The sequence below is a fragment of the Lolium perenne genome, chromosome 6 (assembly GCF_019359855.2).
Source record: "Lolium perenne isolate Kyuss_39 chromosome 6, Kyuss_2.0, whole genome shotgun sequence".
NCBI classification, from domain to species: Eukaryota; Viridiplantae; Streptophyta; class Magnoliopsida; order Poales; family Poaceae; genus Lolium; species Lolium perenne.
This window is the reverse complement of record NC_067249.2, coordinates 30,753,019-30,775,213: the sequence shown is the minus strand read 5'-3', so window position 1 is coordinate 30,775,213 and position 22,195 is coordinate 30,753,019. Positions and strand designations below refer to the sequence as shown.

Genomic DNA, 22,195 nt, shown 5'->3' with positions numbered 1-22,195 from the left:
AAATTTTGGATCTTATGCGCGCGGGCTTAATTTGTACCGAATGCTCGCAGCGCGGGCGATGTTTATTTGCGCATTTTAAACCACAGGCGGGTCAGCCAGTCCAGCACCACGTTCATAATCTGTTTTTATTTAGGGAACCGCCACGTCTATATTATCTATCGCTAACCAGAAACCTCCGACTCCGAGATCTCGTCCGCAAAATCGCCGCCCCATCAGTCTTCCTCCTCCCCGCCGCCGCTTCGATCTGCCAGTACCGGTGGTCTCCTCCGCTTTCCTATTGAAGTCCGGCCTCCCTGCAGCCTCCTCCACTCACTCCTCCCACCATTTCTCCTTACAGGGTCCACGTGAGGGAGACCACGCCCAGGGCATGGCTTTGCGCAGGCGGACATGTCGAGGCTAGGTCGTCGGGGCGCCGGACACGGACGGTCTCGTCGAGCACCTCCATGGGGAGCTACGGGGTGGTCAGCGGCGCGGCTGCTGACTTGTCAGGTCCACCGCGCTCGTCGATGACGATCTTCTCCTTCCGCAGGCCCATGCCAACAATCTCCTCCACCAATGGACATCACCGTTATCTTCTACCTTTGATTTGTCTGTATTCCGAAGTTGATTGGCATTCACTTGCAGCCCAATTTGACAGGCGGCACCATAATCTCATACCGTGAAGCGGCAGTATATTGTGTTCTGTTTCCAGTAGTTTCTGTTATTGGTTGAAGCAAACTCGTGAGTTCCTACCTGAAACTAACTTGTGTGCTATCTTGTGTTCTTGGCTAGCTGCAGCCTTTTTTAATTCGAGTAGTTTTCTTTGTTATGACAGTGGTTATGCTATACCCCGTGCTTCAAGAACAAGTGGTGTGGGTAACTCGTCTGTCCAATATCTCTATATATTTTCTTGCAATTTGTTCCCTGTAGTATCAGTATGCCTGAACACATATAAAAGTAGTTTAGTATATTTGTTCCTGAATCTGTTAACTTGTCAAGTCTATAGGTAAATAATCTAATAGCCAATCCTAGCAAAGAAATGGTAATCAATCAACAAGAGGTTATATAATCGAATGTTAGTTCTAGGTGATATTCAATTATGTTAATTTCAGCAACTAGTTTATGTTTTTCTATGAAGCACAATCAATGTAACATTGAGTAATTATTGGGGATGATTCACAGATTCAGAGTATATTGAGATCATGTAACAGTGGTCGCCAAAGGATATTTGTGTCAACCGATTATATATATCCAATACAGGAAACTGAATTAGATAAAAAAAAGTTCAGACAAGTCCTCGTTACGAGCCTTTTTTTTGCAGCCACTCTAACTAGCTAGCGTATTGGAACAACCTCTTGAGAAAATGTTCATGGTAAATTTTTTTGCTGAGAAATAGTCTCATGATAGTGAATAAAAAGTTGTACTTCATGTGCATGTTAAATTTTTTTTTATTCTCGAAGGAATAGATGTATGTCTGTATCAGTTATCACAAGAACAACTACTCTTTCTGTAGGTTAAGAGAGTAATTGATGATTCAAAACGAGGCAACATGTCTTTCTAATCTTGCAATGCCATTAAATTCCATAAAGCTAGTTTAGTTTATTTTTAACCTATCATATGAGGAATATGCTTCTTAGCCTGAACTGACATTTATTTGGTTATTGCAGTGTTTCGATATTTGACTCCATATGGTAGCTGGCAAGAGTTCGGAAGGAAACTCTGAAGTGCTTGGTCATGTGGTCTGGTGGTGTGTAGAACTTTTAAGATCATTGTGGTTTGTGATTTATGATGTTATCCTGGCCTGGTGGTGTGTCAAGACTATTTCTGTTTGTGCTTTGTTACATTGTCCAGCAAGGAGAGGTTGTTCTTCGTGCTTGGACCATGTTTATATATTTTTTCCTTTCATGGGAATCTAGCTCACACACTTTGCATCTATGTTGATCGTTAGGGCATCTATGTTGATCGTTTCTGTGATGACTATTCAATTAGCTTTTTGTTTATGTCTCATGATATACTATGTAGGTGTATTGTACTTTTTTCTTGAATCACGGTAATGTTTACTTTCAACCGTTGCTCTTGAGGCATTAAAAGGCGCATCTGTTGGGACCAAGTGTCTCAAGATAAGACCATAATGTTATGATAGGGTGTCTTAGCTTTTGGAAGGGACAGAATGTATCTCTCGAATAAAATGCCTTACTAAATGTCTCTATATTTTTAGAGATATATAAAAACTGCCATAAAAAGATGTCTCTATAATTTTAGAGGCAAGGTAAAATGCCACATTAGTGTCCCTCCACATTCCCATATATACACACTCTGTGTGTATCTTGAAGTGCCTTTATATGTGTAGATACACAACTTCATGTCTCTCCAATATGACCTTGTGTCATATATAGGCATTTTACGAAATGACTCTACGGTTTAAGACACACTGCACGTAGCAACACTTTTGGGACACTAAGGAAAATGCCTCTACAACTTTGTAGGGGCAATTTTAGTGTCTCTACGTGACCAAAATAATGTCTACATGCCAGTTCTCTTGTAGTGAATATTTAAGGGTACTAAAAAACAGGACCACACAAACAAGCATACAAACAAAAATATGTACGTGTCTGCTATATAATTTATGCAATTGTCAAAAGTTTAATTCAAACAATGTTTTACAACATATGGTTTAAGTTTTGCGCAACACGAAAAATTCAACGATACACAATACATTCATATAACAAAAAACAATGTAATTAGTGTTAGCAATAATCAAATGTTGTTATCTATGAAATCTAATTAATGTAAAATTATACTTGTTAACATTTAATATGCTAGAACTAAGTTATAAAAAGTACTAAAGTTTATTATAAATATATTTATGGTAAATTATTTCTGAATAGAAACATGTTTTGATCAACCTGGAATGTGTATCTTATTTGTTTTTTATGAGTTTCAAGAGAATAAGAATGAAAACTTGGTTTTATTATTTGAGTTTTTTCCCAAATGAATTCCAAAACTGTTCTGATAAGATTTATAAGTGAATCTTAATATTAGGTTAATATCTAGTGATAATAGATTCGAGAATTTTGTTTGGATAGAGTTCAAAGATAATTTCTCACATAGAAAAGTTGAGTATTAGAAGATATTTCTTTCTTGTTTAATATATAGATTTTGTGATGTTGGTCAAAAGATTAATTGTGACTTTGGTCAATTCAACAAGTGAACAACGTTGGTATTTTATACTTGTCCATCCATCATAATTGTTTGTGTGCATAGGCATATTCATAGATTTGTATATGAGAAAATGTTGGAAATATGTGTTAAACTTGTATATGGAATTCCTTGAGTGGATGAGTATTTTATCTTCTCCCTCGGGTAATAGTTTTTATTATTGATCATTTAGACCCAAGCTTGAGTTCAAATATAATCCATTAGGCTTGGGTTTACTTATGCTCACCAATTGGTGCATAAGTTGGGTTTACTATCTTTCGAATGTTAGTCTCAAGCCAACTCCAATAGCAAATCATGCGAAATAACAGTGACAGTCAATATGAATGCAACTTTGGGAAGCGCTTTACTCAGAGCCATATAGCCACACTTAGATGCTTCATATTTTATCCCCATGGATCCCAAGGTATGTCAATCCGAGGTGTTGTCCTTCTTTGAAGGGCTGATTGGCTATGTCCCCAGTTCCAAAGCTGGAGAGGTTCGGGGAGCTCCTCCAGGATGGAAGACGCCTCTGACCAATGTGATTGACGGGAGCACACCTTTCTTCATGGAGTAGGTGTTTACTGTGTTTCAAGAAAGCCCGTGCGCGAGGGACTTCTTCAGTTCCAGGCGTGCGGCTAGCAGGTGGTTAATCTCTCCTCCTACTGCTCCGGCAATGGAGGAGGGGATTAGCACATGCCGGGGACCGAAGCTGCGAAGCAGGCAGAATATTTGGTTGCAGAATTTCGTTTCTTAAGGGCTTCTCTGTAATTTGGTGGTGGCTGCAGAACTGTCCATATCATTCCTTTGTATTGTACGTATTTATACTAATCTGTACTATGTGCCCGTTTTCCTCTAACTTGCAAATACAAGTAGCGCATACCTTCAGGCGTGCGTATTAAATCCACCTCATCAAACATCCTTGACCAATCCTAACTTGCCAAGTCATGCAAGCCTTATGATACGTCCCAAACGTATCTATAATTTCTTATGTTCCATGCTACTTTTATGATGATACTCACATGTTTTATACACGTTATATGTCACTATTATGCATTTTCCGGAACTAACCTATTGACGAGATGCCGAAGTGCCAGTTCCTGTTTTCTGCTGTTTTTGGTTTCAGAAATCGTAGTAAGGAAATATTCTCGGAATTGGACGAAATCAACGCCCAGCATCTTAGAATTCCACGAAGCTTCCAGAACACCCGAGAGGCACCAGAGGGGAGCCCTAGTGGCCCCACACGTGTGGGCGGCGCGGCCAAGGAGCCAGGCGCGCCGCCCTGTTGTGTGGTGGCCCCAGACCCCCTCCGACTCCGCCTCTTCGCCTATTTAAAGCTCCCTGACCTAAATCTTCGATACGAAAAAGCCACGGTACGAGAAACCTTCCAGAGCCGCCGCCATCGCGAAGCCAAGATCTGGGGGACAGGAGTCTCTGTTCCGGCACGCCGCCGAGACGAGGAAGTGCCCCGGGAAGGCTTCTCCATCGACACCACCGCCATCTTCATCAACGCTGCTGTCTCCCATGAGGAGGGAGTAGTTCTCCATCGAGGCTAAGGGCTGTACCGGTAGCTATGTGGTTAATCTCTCTCCTATGTACTTCAATACAATGATCTCATGAGCTGCCTTACATGATTGAGATTCATATGAGCTTTGTATCACTATTAGTCTATGTGCTACTCTTGTGATGTTATTAAAGTAGTCTATTCCTCCTTCACGGTGTAATTGTGACAGTGTGTGCATCGTGTAGTACTTGGCGTAGGTTATGATCATAATCTCTTGTAGGTTATGGAGTTAATTATTACTATGATAGTATTGATGTGATTTATCCCCCCTTCATAGTGTAAAGGTGACAGTGTGTATGCTATGTTAGTACTCGGTTTAAATTGCAAAGATCTATTATGCTCTAAAGGTTACTTAAATATGAATGCCGAATGTTGTGGAGCTTGTTAACTCCGGCATTGAGGTGCTCTTGTAGCCCTACACAACGAATGGTGTTCATTATCAAACAAGAGTATATGTAGCACAAAGAAAGAGAACTTATTTATTTATGTGATCAATGTTGCGAGTGTCCACTAGTGAAAGTATGATCCCTAGGCCTTGTTTCCAAATACTGCAATCATCGCTTGTTTACTGTTTTACTGCATCTTTACTTCCTGCAATATTACTACCATCAACTGCACGCCAGCAAGCACTTTTCTGGCGCCGTTACTACTGCTCATATTCATTCATACCACTTGTATTTCACTATCTCTTCGCCGAACTAGTGCACCTATACATCTGACAAGTGTATTAGGTGTGTTGGGGACACAAGAGACTTCTTGTATCGTGATTGCAGGGTTGCTTGAGAGGGATATCTTTGACCTCTTCCTCCCTAAGTTCGATAAACCTTGGATGATCCACTTAAGAGAAACTTGCTGCTGTTCTACAAACCTCTGCTCTTGGAGGCCCAACACTGTCTACAAGAATAGAAGCACCCGTAGACATCAAGCACTTTTCTGGCGCCGTTGCCGGGGAGGAAAGGTAAAAGGCACTCATACTCCGGTCCCAGGTAACTAAGTACTTTTCTGTTGCCGTTGTGTGTGCTCGAAGCTATTCCCTTTAGATCCTGCAATTGCATCTTTTTGTTTCTTGTTTTCACTAGTTAGGCTTAATGGAAAACAACAACACAATGAGAGATCTTTATGAACTTTATCTTGAATTAGGACATGATGTGTTTGAAGAGAGAATTAAAAAACCCATGGAACTTTATATGCATGCTAATGGGAATGTTATTAGTATGAATGCTTTGAACACCATTGTTGCTAATGCTATGGAAAATTCTAAGCTTGGGGAGGTCGGTTTTGATGAAAATGATCTCTTTAGTCCTCCGGGTATTGAGGAGAAAGTTTATGTTGATTATGATATGCCTCCCATATATGATGATTATAATGATAGTGGTCTTTTGGTGCCGCCTACTATGGAGAGTAAATTTTATTATGATTATAATATGCCTCCTACACTTGATGAGAATAATAATGATAGCTACTTTGTTGAATTTGCTCCCACTACAACTAATAAAATTGATTATGCTTATGTGGAGAGTAATAATTTTATGCATGAGACTCATGATAAGAATGCTTTATGTGATAGTTATATTGTTGAATTTGTTCATGATGCTACTGAAAGTTATTATGAGATAGGAAAATATGGTTGTAGAAGTTTTCATGTTACTAAAACACCTCTCTATATGCTGAAAATCTTGAAGTTGCGCTTGTCTAGTTTTCCTATGCTTGTAGCATTATGCCTACATGACTTGTTTATTTACAAGATTCTTTTTCATAGGATGTGGGTTAGGCTTAAAATTTGTTTTGTACTTGCTTTTGATGCTCGCTTTTGCTTCAACTCTTATTTCTTGGGAGTGCATCATTAAAACTGCTGAGCCCATCTTAATGGCTATAAAGAAAGCACTTCTTGGGAGATAACCCATGTTTTTATTTTACTACAGTACTTTTGTTTTATATTTGAGTCTTGGAAGTTGTTACTACTGTAGCAACCTCTCCTTATCTTATTTTATTGCATTGTTGTGCCAAGTAAAGTCTTTGATAGCAAGGTTCATACTAGATTTGGATTACTGCGCAGAAACAGATTTCTTGCTGTCACGAATTTGGGCAGGGTTCTCTGTAGGTAACTCAGAAAAATCTGCCAATTTACGTGCGTGATCCTCAGATATGTACGCAACTTTCATTCAATTTGAGCATTTTCATATGAGCAAGTCCAGTGCCTCTAAAAAATTCGTCTTTACGGACTGTTCTGTTTTGACAGATTCTGCCTTTTATTTCGCATTGTCTCTTTTGCTGTGTTGGATGGATTTCTTTGTTCCATTGACTTCCAGTAGCTTTGGGCAATGTTCAGAAGTGTTAAGAATGATTGTGTCACCTCTGAACATGTGAAATTTTGATTATGCACTAACCCTCTAATGAGTTTGTTTCGAGTTTGGTGTGGAGGAAGTTTTCAAGGGTCAAGAGAGGAGGATGATATACTATGATCAAGAAGAGTAAAAAGTCTAAGCTTGGGGATGCCCCCGTGGTTCATCCCTGCATATTTCAAGAAGACTCAAGCGTCTAATCTTGGGGATGCCCAAGGCATCCCCTTCTTCATCAACAATCTATCAGGTTTCTTCTCTTGAAACTATATTTTTATTCGGTCACATCTTATGTACTTTACTTGGAGCGTCTGTTTGTTTTTGTTTTGTTTGAATAAATTCATGCTTGTGTGGGAGAGAGACACGCTCCGCTGTTGCGTATGAAGACATGTGTTCTTAGCTTTACTTTTAATGTTCATGGCGATGGTTGAAACTGCTTTGTTCATTGTTATATGGTTGGAAACAGAAAATGCTTCATGTGGTAATTGGTATAATGTCTTGAATAATTTGATACTTGGCAATTGTTTTGCTCATATAGATCATGTTTAAGCTCTTGCATCATGTACTTTGCACCTATTAATGAAGAACTACATAGAGCTTGTTAAAATTTGGTTTGCATGATTGGTCTCTGAGTCTAGATATTTTCTGGTTAAGGTGTTTGAACAACAAGGAAGACGATGTAAAGTCCTATAATGCTTACAATATGTTCATATGTGAGTCTTGCTGCACCGTTTTATACTTGAGTTTGCTTCAAACAACCTTGCTAGCCTAGCCTTGTATTGAGAGGAATTCTTCTCGTGCATCCAAATCCTTGAGCCAAAAACTATGCCATTTGTGTCCACCATACCTACCTACTACATGGTATTTCTCTGCCATTCCAAAGTAAATTACTTGAGTGCTACCTTTAAAATTCTATTCTTTGCCTTTACAATACATAGCTCATGGGAAAATAGCCTTAAAAACTATTGTGGTGAAGAATATGTAGCTATGTATCTTATTTCTTATAAGTTGCTTGTTGAGCGGTGACCATGTTTCTGGGGATGCCATCAACTTTTACCTTTGTTGAATATCATGTGAGTTGCTATGCATGTTCGTCTTGTCTGAAGTAAGAGCGATTTTCATGATCAAATGGTTTGAGTATGCATATTGTTAGAGAAGAACATTGGGCCGCTAACTAAAGCCATGAATCATGGTGGAAGTTTCAGTTTGGACATAAATCCTCAATCTCTTATGAGAATATTAACTGTTGTTGAATGCTTATGCATAAAAGAGGAGTCCATTATCTGTTGTCTATGTTGTCCCGGTATGGGTGTTGATACGTCCATTTTGCATCACTATTTTATATCATAATTTGCTGTTATTCATTGATATATTTCATATTTGGAGATGATACTTATGTTATTTCATCTATTTTGCATGTTTCATGATTATTTGGGGATCGCGCACCGGAGCCAGGATTCTGCTGGAAAAAGCACCGTCAGAATGCAATATTTCGGAAGATCAACAGTTGACGGAAATTATATGAAAAATCCTATTTTTCCAGAAGTCGAAGGGAGCCAGAAGGGGGAGCCGAGGGGACCCGAGGTGGGCCCACCTCATAGGCCGGCGCGGCCCAAGGCCTGGCCGCGCCGCCCTGTGAGGAGGGGGCCCACAGCCCCCTCTCGCCTCCTTTTCTTCGCGTACGTCTTCGTCCCGAAAACCTAAGCCCCAGAGGATAGTCGCGAAGAGTCACAGCCGCCTCTGCGGGGCGGAGAACACCAGAGAGAAAAGAGCTCTCCGGCAGGCTGAAATCTGCCGGGGAAATTCCCTCCCGGAGGGGGAAATCGACGCCATCGTCACCGTCATCGAGCTGGACATCATCTCCATCACCATCGTCATCATCTCCATCATCATCACCGCCATCTCCACCGCTACACCTCGTCACCGCTGTAACAATTTGGGTTTGATCTTGATTGTTTGATAGGGGAAACTCTCCCGGTGTTGATTCCTACTTGTTATTGATGCTATTGAGTGAAACTATTGAACCAAGGTTTATGTTCAGATTGTTATTCATCATCATATCACCTCTGATCGTGTTCCATATGATGTCTCGTGAGTAGTTCGTTTAGTTCTTGCGGACATGGGTGAAGTCTAAATGTTAGTAGTGAATTATGTTGGTTAGTATTCAATGTTGTGATATTTAAGTTGTGGTGTTATTCTTCTAGTGGTGTCGTGTGAACGTCGACTACATGACACTTCACCATTTATGGGCCTAGGGGAATGCATCTTGTATTCGTTTGCCAATTGCGGGGTTGCCGGAGTGACAGAAACCTAAACCCCCGTTGGTATATCGGTGCAGGAGGGATAGCAGGATCTCAGAGTTTAAGGCTGTGGTTAGATTTATCTTAATTACTTTCTTGTAGTTTCGGATGCTTGCAAGGGGTATAATCACAAGTATGTATTAGTCCTAGGAAGGGCGGTACATTAGCATAGGTTCACCCACACAACACTTATCAAAACAATGAAGATTAATCAGCTATATGAAGCGAAAGCACTAGACTAAATTCCCGTGTGTCCTCAAGAACGTTTGGTCATTATAAGTAAACAAACCGGCTTGTCCTTTGTGCTAAAAAGGATTGGGCCACTCGCTGCAATTATTTCTCTCGCATTTTACTTACTCGTACTTTATTCATCTGCTATATCAAAACCCCCTGAATACTTGTCTGTGAGCATTTACAGTGAATCCTTCATCGAAACTGCTTGTCAACACCTTCTGCTCCTCGTTGGGTTCGACACTCTTATTTATCGAAAGTACTACGATACACCCCCTATACTTGTGGGTCATCAAGACTATTTTCTGGCGCCGTTGCCGGGGAGTGAAGCGCTATTGGTAAGTGGAATTGGTAAGGAAAACCTTTACTGTTTGTGCTGTTTTTATTTCTGCCTGCTGGTATAAATCATTATGGAGAGGTCTTCTCTTGAATTCCTCTTTGGGAAATCTACTACTACTGCAAGGGTAGTGGATGAGGCGCCAGGTGAGAACGAGGTTCCATACAAAATACCTATGAAAATTATTGAACGTGTTGTGGATAACCGCTATGAAGGGGATGGAACTGTCCATCCTGGTGATCATTTACTGTTTTTACATGAATTATGCGGGTTATTCAAATGTGCAGGTATTGCTATGGATGAAGTTAGAAAGAAACTATTCTCTATATCGTTGTCTGGTAAAGCGGCGCATTGGTATAAATTGCTGAAGAATGGTGATTCTCTTGATTGGGAGGACATTGTGCCCTTATTCTATTCTAAATTTTATCCTCCAAGTGAAATTCACAAAGATCGGAACCGCATATATAATTTCTGGCCTCATGATGGAGAGAGTATAGCCCAAGCATGGGGGAGATTGAAGTCTTTAATGCTCAAATGCCCCATTCATGAGCTTCCTGGTAATGTTATTATTGATAATTTCTATGCAAGACTATCTTTTCAAGACAAGACCTTGCTGGATACTTCTTGTTCTGGATCATTTACACGCAACAAAGAAGAGTTTAAAAGGGACCTTCTTGATCGGATCCAGGAGAATACTGAAGGATGGGAGAACGACAAAGATAGAGAGTCAGGTATAAACTTTGATTATAAATGCATTGAAGTTTTTATGGATACTGATAAATTTCGTAATATTAGTGCTACTTATGGTCTTGATTCTCAAGTCGTTGTAAATCTTTATAAAGCTTTTGCGTCTCACTTTGAATTGCCTAGGAAGAATTTTGATAAGTATCATGAACCATATAAAGATAAAATTGATCCATCTATAAATAAATGTGCTATAATTGAAACTGTTGATCATATTCTTCCTGAAGCTTATATTGAAAAAACTCCTTTCCCTGCTAAAATGAAGGAGTACTCTGTTATATCTAGTGCGGTTAATAAAAGTGCAAAGAAACCTATAGAACCTGAAGAACAAATTAAGGTTGAACCTGTTGTTGCAATAGTTAAAGATCTTGTGACTGAAAATGTAGAAGATGGTCATATTATTTTTTGTGAAGATACTTCTAATATTGTTTCGCATCCTAATAAGTCTAGGAAAGCGTGTTCCTATGCTCTCTGTTAGAATTGGTGATCATTGTTATTATGGTTTATGTGACATTGGTGCAAGTATTAGCGCCATTCCTTATGAGCTTTATACGGAGATCATGCATGAAATTGGTTCTTGTGAACTTGAAGATATTGATGTGGTTATTCGGCTAGCTAATAGAGAAACTATCTCTCCTATTGGTATTGTTCGAGATGTGGAAGTTCTGTGTGGTAAGTTTAAATATCCTGCTGACTTTCTGGTACTTGGTTCTACTGCTAGTAAGTATTGTCCTATTATTTTTGGTAGACCATTCCTAAATACTTGTGGAGCTGTTATAGATTGCAAGAAGGAAAAGATTGTTACTAAATTTGCTGGTGAATCTTATGAGTTTAATTTCTCTAAATTTGCCAAAACTCCTTATAAAGCTGATTTGCCTAATAATGATTTTAGAGTTGAACAATGTGCGTCTATTGCTCTTGCTCCTAATAATCCTTTGCAGCAACATTTGGAGAATAGTGAGAGTGAAGTCTTTAGGGAAGAAAGGAATGAGCTTGATGAAATTTTCCGTCGTCAACCTATTCTTAAACATGACTTGCCGGTTGAAGATCTAGGTACAACACCACCACCAAAGGAAGATCCTGTTTTTGATTTAAAACCATTGCCTGATAATCTTAAGTATGCTCATATTGATGATAAGAAAATATATCCTGTTATTATTAGTTCTAAGCTTTCAGATATTGAGGAAGAAAGGTTACTGGAAATATTGAAGAAACACCGAGGAGCTATTGGCTATACTCTTGATGACTTGAAGGGGATTTCTCCCTCTATTTGCCAACATGCTATCAATATGGAAGATGATGCAAAGCCTGTTGTTGAACATCAACGTCGTCTAATTCCGAAGATGAAGGATGTGGTAAGGAATGAGGTTTTAAAACTTCTTGAAGCTGGTATTATATATCCTATTGCTGATAGTAGATGGGTTAGTCCTGTGCATTGTGTTCCTAAGAAAGGAGGAATGACGGTTGTGCCTAATGATAATGATGAGCTCATCCCTCAAAGAGTAGTTGTAGGGTATAGAATGTGCATTGATTATCGAAAAGTTAATAAGGTTACTAAGAAAGATCATTACCCTTTACCATTTATTGATCAAATGTTAGAAAGGTTGTCTAAAAATACTCATTTTTGCTTTCTTGATGGTTATTGTGGGTTTTCACAAATTGCTGTTAAAGCTAAAGATCAAGAGAAAACCACTTTCACTTGTCCTTATGGAACTTATGCTTATAGGCGTATGCCTTTTGGTCTATGTAATGCTCCTGCAACTTTTCAAAGATGCATGTCTGCTATTTTTCATGGCTTTTGTGAGAGTATTGTAGAGGTATTCATGGATGATTTTTCTGTCTATGGGAATTCTTTTGATAATTGCTTGCGAAACCTTGATAAAGTATTGTAGAGATGTGAAGAAACTAATCTTGTTCTTAATTGGGAGAAATGCCACTTTATGGTTAATGAAGGAATTGTATTGGGACATAAAATTTCTGAGAGAGGTATTGAAGTTGATAGAGCTAAAGTTGAAGCAACTGAGAAGATGCCCTATCCTAGGGATGTTAAAGGTATTCGTAGTGTTCTTGGTCATGCTGGGTTTTATAGGAGATTTATTAAAGATTTCTCTAAGATTTCAAAGCCTCTTACTAATCTTCTTCAAAAAGATGTACCTTTTGTTTTTGATGATGATTGTAAGGAAGCTTTTGAAACTCTAAAGAAAGCCTTAACAACTGCTCCTGTAGTTGAACCTCCTGATTGGAATTTGCCTTTTGAGATTATGTGTGATGCTAGTGATTTTGCTGTAGGTGCTGTTCTTGGACAGCGAGTAGATAAGAAATTGAATGTTATTCATTATGCTAGCAAAACTCTTGATGCTGCTCAAAGAAATTATGCTACAACTGAAAAAGAATTATTAGATGTAGTCTTTGCTTGTGATAAGTTTAGATCCTATATTGCTGATTCAAAAGTTACAATTCATACTGATCATGCTGCAATTAGATACCTTATGACAAAGAAAGATGCTAAGCCAAGGCTTATTAGATGGGTACTTCTTTTGCAAGAATTTGATCTGCATATTATAGATAGGAAAGGTGTTGATAATCCTGTTGCTGATAATTTGTCTAGATTGGAAAATATTGCTTATGATCCTGTTCCTGTTAATGATAGTTTTCCAAATGAACAATTGGCTGTAATAAAGGTGAGCTCGCGAGATAGTCCTTGGTACGCTGATTATGATAACTTTATTGTATCCAAGTACTTGCCTCCAACCTTTTCAGCTCAGCAAAGGAGGAAATTCTTTTATGACTTGAGGCATTATTTTTGGGATGACCCACACTTATATAAAGAAGGAGTGGATGGTATTCTGCGAAGATGTGTTCCTGAATATGAACAACAGGAGATATTGAGTAAATGTCATGGTAGTGTTTATGGAGGACATCACGCCGGAGATAGGACCGCGCAAAAGGTTCTACAATCAGGTTTTTATTGGGCAACTCTCTTCAAAGATGCAAGAAAGTTTATTTTATCTTGTGATGAATGTCAAAGGGTTGGTAATATCTCCAGACGCAATGAAATGCCTATGAACTATACTCTTGTTATTGAACCATTCGATTGTTGGGGATTTGACTTCATGGGTCCTTTCCCTTCTTCAGAAGGTAACACTCATATACTTGTTGCTGTTGATTATGTTACTAAATGGGTGGAAGCCATACCTACAAAAAGTGCTGATGGTGAGACCTCTTTAAGAATGCTTTTAGATATTATTTTCCCTAGATTTGGAGTTCCTAGATATATTATGACTGATGGAGGTTCTCATTTTATTCATGGTGGTTTTAGAAAAACTCTTGCTAAATATGGTATTAATCATAGAATTGCTTCTGCCTATCATCCTCAAACTAGTGGGCAAGTAGAATTATCAAATAGAGAGATTAAATCTATCTTGCAGAAGACTGTTAATAAATCTAGAAAGAACTGGGCTATTAAATTGAAAGAAGCACTATGGGCTTATAGAACTGCTTATAAAAATCCCATGGGTATGTCACCGTATAAAATGGTTTATGGGAAAGCTTGTCATCTACCTTTAGAACTAGAGCACAAAGCTTATTGGGCTGTGAGAGAACTAAATAAAGATCCTAAACTTGCCGGTAAGAAAAGATTGCTACAATTGAGTTCTCTAGATGAATGGAGAAGTGAAGCATATGAAAATGCTAAACTCTTTAAAGAGAAAGTTAAGAAATGGCATGATAGAAGAATTATCAAAAGAGAATTTAATGTTGGAGATAAAGTCCTATTGTATCGGTCTCGTCTCAGATTTTTCGCAGGGAAATTACTCTCAAAATGGGAAGGACCATATGTCATTGATGAGGTTTATCGATCAGGAGCAATTAAAATTAGCTCTCTGCAAGGTAATGCCACACAAGTGGTGAATGGAAAAAAGACTCAAGCATTATATCTTGGGTGATTCTTACAATGAAGATGTTGATGTTATTCAAGTGGTAACTCCGGAAGCCTTCATCAAAGGCCAAGTTGACAGTCCTGCAGAATCCAACTTTGAATAGGTAACAGTTCTGGTAAGAAAACGTCCGCGTTTAACTTTCCGAACAATGTTTTTGCAACTTTTGGAAAATATGAAAAATTACGAGATCGAAACGGAGTGGAGGAGACGCACGAGGGCGTGCCCCCACAGGCCGGCGCGGGCCCCAGCCTGGCCGCGCCGCCCTGTGAGGAGGCCGCCTCGTCACCCCTCTCCGACTCTGGTTCGACCTGGTACTTTCCGTTTGTCGTGAATTTTTATGCTATATAATCCCCCAGACCCCTGAAGGTCCGTATATCGTTTTCTCGACGTGTTTTGTTTTGAGCTGTTTCTGCCAGGATCCGTCTTTGATCTAAAAGCATCATGGTCTCCAACAACAAGGACAAGGAGCCTTCGGAGGAAGATATTCAAGACCCCGAGTTGAAAGAAGAAGTCAAGGAGGATGAAGAGGAAGTTGAAGAGGTTCCGCGAGTACACCCGCGCGCCACCGTCGCAAGCATTGGAGTGGTGTCAAACCCGTTCAACGCCAAGAAGAGTGCACGGATTAGCACCGGAGGAAGAGTTCCACGTCACTACCTAGCTCCAAGGACATCTCCACCAGGCACCTATCACCCCTTCCACATTCTAATTCATAATACACAAACTGAAAGGGTTCCCAAGGCAGTGCTGCCCAGCAATTGGGATATAGATCATTCTAACGCTGCAGGAAGGATGAAGCCTGAAGCTGAAGAGTAGGGAAACAACTCTAAGAGTTGGGACTCGCCGTCGGATGTACTTCTTAACCGCGTCGAGCACAATTCAGAGATGATCCGCAACCTCACGTACAGGATTGATGAGCTAAAGGAGCTCGTTGAGAAGCTTATCCGGGATTCACCATCACCACCGTCGAAGGAGTAATTCATCATCGGTATTGGCATCCCCTTGGTTTGTTCCAAGCTTGGGGGAGTGCCGCGGTATCACATCATCACTATCTTTTATCTTTTTACTTTCAAGTAGTGTCATATCATGAGTAGGGAAGTTATCATATAAGATGTGTTGCGGTATGGAATTATCTCTCTTTAGTTGGTTATCTATGTATCCCTTGGTGTGAGTTATCGTTAGGGAATATTAATGAGAAGTCTTATCATCTACATATTGCACATCTTATTTTAGTTTGCAATCTCTATTATATGATTGATCTTGTTGTTAGTAGGGGTATCACTTTGGGAGCATTGAGTAAATCTATTTGGTTTTGGCAAACTCAGCATTGGTCAATAGCAACAACACTTTGAGTTTAAGTAGAAAAGAGGAAACACATGTAGATATGTTATTATCTTTCTTGTTAAGTTCTTGGCTTAGTATTCTGAAGTTAAAATTGTTTGTGCTTACAAGTAAGATGCATGATTGTTTCTATCACATGTATATTTGTTTGTTTCCCTCAACTCTTATGCTTGCTAATTAACCTTGCTAGCCAAAGACCTGTACCGAGAGGGAATACTTCTCGTACATCCAAACCCTTAAACCAAACCTATGCCATCAGTGTCCACCATAACTACCTACTTTGTGGTATTTCCCTGCCATTCCAAGTAAATACTTCATGTGCTACCTTTAAGCAATTCAAAAGCTATTACCTCTTATTTGTGTCAATGTTCTATAGCTCATGAGGAAGTATGTGGTGTTTTATCTTTCAATCTTGTTAGGCAGCTTCCACTAATGGACTAGTGGCTTCATCCACTTATCCTATAATTTTGCAAAAAGAGCTGGCAACGGGGTTCCCAGCCCCAATTAATCAACTTTCATTAATAATTCTCTTCGCATGTTTTGCCCTGATTCATCAGTAAGCAACTTAATTTTGCAATAGACACTCCTCCATGGTATGAGATTGTTGGAAGGCACCCGAGGATTCGGTTAGCCATGGCTTGTGTAAGCAAAGGTTGGGGGGAGTGTTATCCTTAAATAAACTAAAGTACATGTGTAAACAAAAGAGAAGAGGGATGATCTACCTTGCTGGTAGAGATGACGTCCTTCATGGGAGCCGCTCTTTGGAGGTCTGTTTGGCAAGGGGGTTAGAGTACCCGCTACCATTCGTTGACAACAACAAACACCTCTGAAAACTTTACTTTTATGCTCTCTATATGATTTCAAAACTCGAAAAGCTCTAGCGCATGATTTAATCCCTGCTTCCCTCTGCGAAGGGCCTGTCTTTTACTTTATGTTGAGTCAGTAAACCTATTTCCCTCCATCTTAAGCAAGCAATTGAGTTGTTGAGATCCAACCATCTATATTGTGATTTATTTAATCATGCCTTTTATTCTTCCTTGTTTAGTACAAGTTTTATCCGAATGAATATAGCTTTGAAGGTTATCAATGATTATGAGGAGATTATTATGATTGAGTATGCAAGTTTTGCTATAAGCTTTAATATAAGAGCGCTGCTCGATAAACAAGTACAATTTGTTAACTGTTCTTTGACCAAGAACGAAGTTTGCCATCACCAATTATGATTTCCTATGCACCTTTATTTGTGATCAAACCATTTATATTGTGATCTATTTCATTATGCCTTTTACTTTCCTTGTTTAGTACAAATTTTATCTGAACGAATACAGCTTTGAAAGTTATCGATGATTATGAGGAGATTACTATGATTGAGTATGCAAGTTTATTATAAGCTTTAATATGAGAGCGCTGCTCAATAGATAAGTATAATCTGTTAACTGTTCTCTGACCAAGAACAAAGTTTGCCATCACCAATTATGATTCCTTATGCACCTTTATTTGTGATTACCTTCCACTTGTTTCAAGTTGAATTATATGAGGAAGTTGTTTATTAGAATGTCTTGTGTGAATGAATATGATGCTTCTTGTCCGTATTTTATTTATCGACTCTTCACTCCATAAACATGTGGTCTTGTTTACCGAGTTCAGTTTCGCTTGGGGACAAGCGAAGTCTAAGCTTGGGGGGAGTTGATACGTCCATTTTGCATCACTATTTTATATCATAATTTGCTGTTATTCATTGATATATTTCATATTTGGAGATGATACTTATGTTATTTCATCTATTTTGCATGTTTCATGATTATTTGGGGATCGCGCACCGGAGCCAGGATTCTGCTGGAAAAAGCACCGTCAGAATGCAATATTTCGGAAGATCAACAGTTGACGGAAATTATATGAAAAATCCTATTTTTCCAGAAGTCGAAGGGAGCCAGAAGGGGGAGCCGAGGGGACCCGAGGTGGGCCCACCTCATAGGCCGGCGCAGCCCAAGGCCTGGCCGCGCCGCCCTGTGAGGAGGGGGCCCACAGCCCCCTCTCGCCTCCTTTTCTTCGCGTACGTCTTCGTCCCGAAAACCTAAGCCCCAGAGGATAGTCGCGAAGAGTCACAGCCGCCTCTGCGGGGCGGAGAACACCAGAGAGAAAAGAGCTCTCCGGCAGGCTGAAATCTGCCGGGGAAATTCCCTCCCGGAGGGGGAAATCGACGCCATCGTCACCATCATCGAGCTGGACATCATCTCCATCACCATCGTCATCATCTCCATCATCATCGACGCCATCTCCACTGCTGCACCTCGTCACCGCTGTAACAATTTGGGTTTGATCTTGATTGTTTGATAGGGGAAACTCTCCCGGTGTTGATTCCTACTTGTTATTGATGCTATTGAGTGAAACTATTGAACCAAGGTTTATGTTCAAATTGTTATTCATCATCATATCACCTCTGATCGTGTTCCATATGATGTCTCGTGAGTAGTTCGTTTAGTTCTTGAGGACATGGGTGAAGTCTAAATGTTAGTAGTGAATTATGTTGGTTAGTATTCAATGTTGTGATATTTAAGTTGTGGTGTTATTCTTCTAGTGGTGTCGTGTGAACGTCGACTACATGACACTTCACCATTTATGGGCCTAGGGGAATGCATCTTGTATTCGTTTGCCAATTGCGGGGTTGCCGGAGTGACAGAAACCTAAACCCCCGTTGGTATATCGGTGCAGGAGGGATAGCAGGATCTCAGAGTTTAAGGCTGTGGTTAGATTTATCTTAATTACTTTCTTGTAGTTTCGGATGCTTGCAAGGGGTATAATCACAAGTATGTATTAGTCCTAGGAAGGGCGGTACATTAGCATAGGTTCACCCACACAACACTTATCAAAACAATGAAGATTAGTCAGCTATATGAAGCGAAAGCACTAGACTAAATTCCCGAGTGTCCTCAAGAATGTTTGGTCATTATAAGTAAACAAACCGGCTTGTCCTTTGTGCTAAAAAGGATTGGGCCACTCGCTGCAATTATTTCTCTCGCATTTTACTTACTCGTACTTTATTCATCTGCTATATCAAAACCCCCTGAATACTTGTCTGTGAGCATTTACAGTGAATCCTTCATCGAAACTGCTTGTCAACACCTTCTGCTCCTCGTTGGGTTCGACACTCTTATTTATCGAAAGTACTACGATACACCCCCTATACTTGTGGGTCATCAGGTGTCTAAGTTGAGAATGATCAAAAGCGAGAAATCCAATACGAACCTTCTCCTCAGACCCTTGTACAGGCGGCATAGAGGTACCCCTTTGTGACACTTGGTTGAAACATATGTTATGCAATGATAATCCGTGTTAATCCAAGCTAATTAGGACAAGGTGCGAGCACTATTGGTATTCTATGCATGAGGCTTGCAACTTATAGGATATCTTATACATAACGCATATGCTTTATTACTACCGTTGACAAAATTGCTTCTATGTTTTCAAAATAAAAAGCTCTAGCACAAAAATAGTAATCCATGCTTCCCTCTGCGAAGGGCCTATCTTCTACTTTATTGTTGAGTCAGTTTACCTATTCCTTCTATCTTAGAAGCAAACACTTGTGTCAACTGTGCATTGATTCTTACATGTTTACCTATTGCACTTGTTATATTGCTTTATGTTGACAATTATCCATGAGATAAACATGTTGAAGTTGAAAGCAACCGCTGAAACTTATATCTTCCTTTGTGTTGCTTCAATACCTTTACTTTGAATTTATTGCTTTATGAGTAACTCTTATGCAAGTCTTATTGATGCTTGTCTTGAAAGTATTATTCATGAAAAGTCTTTGCTATATGATTCATTTGTTTACTCATTATCTTCATCATTGCTTCGAATCGCTGCATTCATCTCATATGCTTTACAATAGTATTGATCAAGATTATGATAGCATGTCACTTCAGAAATTATCTTTGTTATCGTTTACCTACTCGAGGGCGAGTAGGAACTAAGCTTGGGGATGCTTGATACGTCCCAAACGTATCTATAATTTCTTATGTTCCATGCTACTTTTATGATGATACTCACATGTTTTATACACGTTATATGTCATTATTATGCATTTTCCGGAACTAACCTATTGACGAGATGCCGAAGTGCCAGTTCCTGTTTTCTGCTGTTTTTGGTTTCAGAAATCCTAGTAAGGAAATATTCTCGGAATTGGACGAAATCAATGCCCAGCATCTTAGAATTCCACGAAGCTTCCAGAACACCCGAGAGGCACCAGAGGGGAGCCCTGGTGGCCCCACACGTGTGGGCGGCGCGACCAAGGAGCCAGGCGCGCCGCCCTGTTGTGTGGTGGCCCCAGACCCCCTCCGACTCCGCCTCTTCGCCTATTTAAAGCTCCCTGACCTAAATCTTCGATACGAAAAAGCCACGGTACGAGAAACCTTCCAGAGCCGCCGCCATCCCGAAGCCAATCTCTGGGGGACAGGAGTCTCTGTTCCGGCACGCCGCCGGGACGGGGAAGTGCCCCCGGAAGGCTTCTCCATCGACACCACCGCCATCATCATCAACGCTGCTGTCTCCCATGAGGAGGGAGTAGTTCTCCATCGAGGCTAAGGGCTGTACCGGTAGCTATGTGGTTAATCTCTCTCCTATGTACTTCAATACAATGATCTCATGAGCTGCCTTACATGATTGAGATTCATATGAGCTTTGTATCACTATTAGTCTATGTGCTACTCTTGTGATGTTATTAAAGTAGTCTATTCCTCCTTCACGGTGTAATGGTGACAGTGTGTGCATCGTGTAGTACTTGGCGTAGGTTATGATCATAATCTCTTGTAGGTTATGGAGTTAATTATTACTATGATAGTATTGATGTGATTTATTCCCCCTTCATAGTGTAAAGATGACAGTGTGTATGCTATGTTAGTACTCGGTTTAAATTGCAAAGATCTATTATGCTCTAAAAGTTACTTAAATATGAATGCCGAATGTTGTGGAGCTTGTTAACTCCGGCATTGAGGTGCTCTTGTAGCCCTACACAACGAATGGTGTTCATTATCAAACAAGAGTATATGTAGAACAAAGGAAGAGAACTTATTTATTTATGTGATCAATGTTGAGAGTGTCCACTAGTGAAAGTATGATCCCTAGGCCTTGTTTCCAAATACTGCAATCATCGCTTGTTTATTGTTTTACTGCATCTTTACTTCCTGCAATATTACTACCATCAACTGCACGCCAGCAAGCACTTTTCTGGCGCCGTTACTACTGCTCATATTCATTCATACCACTTGTATTTCACTATCTCTTCGCCGAACTAGTGCACCTATACATCTGACAAGTGTATTAGGTGTGTTGGGGACACAAGAGACTTCTTGTATCGTGATTGCAGGGTTGCTTGAGAGGGATATCTTTGACCTCTTCCTCCCTGAGTTCGATAAACCTTGGGTGATCCACTTAAGGGAAACTTGCTGCTGTTCTACAAACCTCTGCTCTTGGAGGCCCAACACTGTCTACAAGAATAGAAGCACCCGTAGACATCACCTTACACCATCATTCACCATGTCATCCACCGAAAGGGTGATGTCCCATTATTTCCTTGCAATTCTCAGTTGTAACCGAAGGGTGAAAGGCTGAAATTAACCCGTCAATCTACCATTATTTCTTTGCAATCAATCTACCTTAATGTCCCCTTACACCTTCCCACCACCATAGGCAGGTCCTGAATAATCAATATAACTTCTATTCTCACCACTATACGAAGGAAGTGTATAATCACCATTTATCTCCATTCCATATCCTTCTATTATCTCTCCCGATATCATCTCCACGAGATGAAGACAAAGACTGGAAGTTTATCCCTGGCTATTTTGCGACATCATTTTTGCCACCACGGACTCCAAGCCTGTTAAGGATGCTTGAATTAAAGCCTGGTAAGTCTCGTGGGGATTTCTGTAGGCATGTTAGGGTACTCATATTTTTTTTCATGGATGTTTCATGTTTGAGAACCATGGACTCACTGTTTCATTGATAAAGATAATATTGTATAACATTATCTGTTCCAGGGTTTCAATACGGGCAACAAGCATGCAATATATACTTTTCTTACTGACTTCCAAAATTATTACCTTTGGAGATCCTTGATGCGTGTGGTTGGCACGTCCGTTGGGAACCCCAAGAGGAAGGTGTGATGCGCACAGCGGCAAGTTTCCCTCAGTAAGAAACCAAGGTTTAATCGGACCAGTAGGAGTCAAGAA

At 40.0% G+C, this 22,195-nt stretch overlaps 1 long non-coding RNA gene across 1 annotated transcript; it reads left to right on the top strand.

Moving 5' to 3' along the window:
• The first annotated feature begins 113 nt into the window (after window positions 1–113).
• On the top strand, window positions 114–1,991 carry LOC127308427 (uncharacterized). Its single transcript, XR_007856572.2, has 3 exons — window positions 114–720; window positions 797–855; window positions 1,647–1,991. It is a non-coding gene; the product is annotated as an uncharacterized lncRNA (long non-coding RNA).
• The last annotated feature ends 20,204 nt before the right edge of the window (window positions 1,992–22,195 follow it).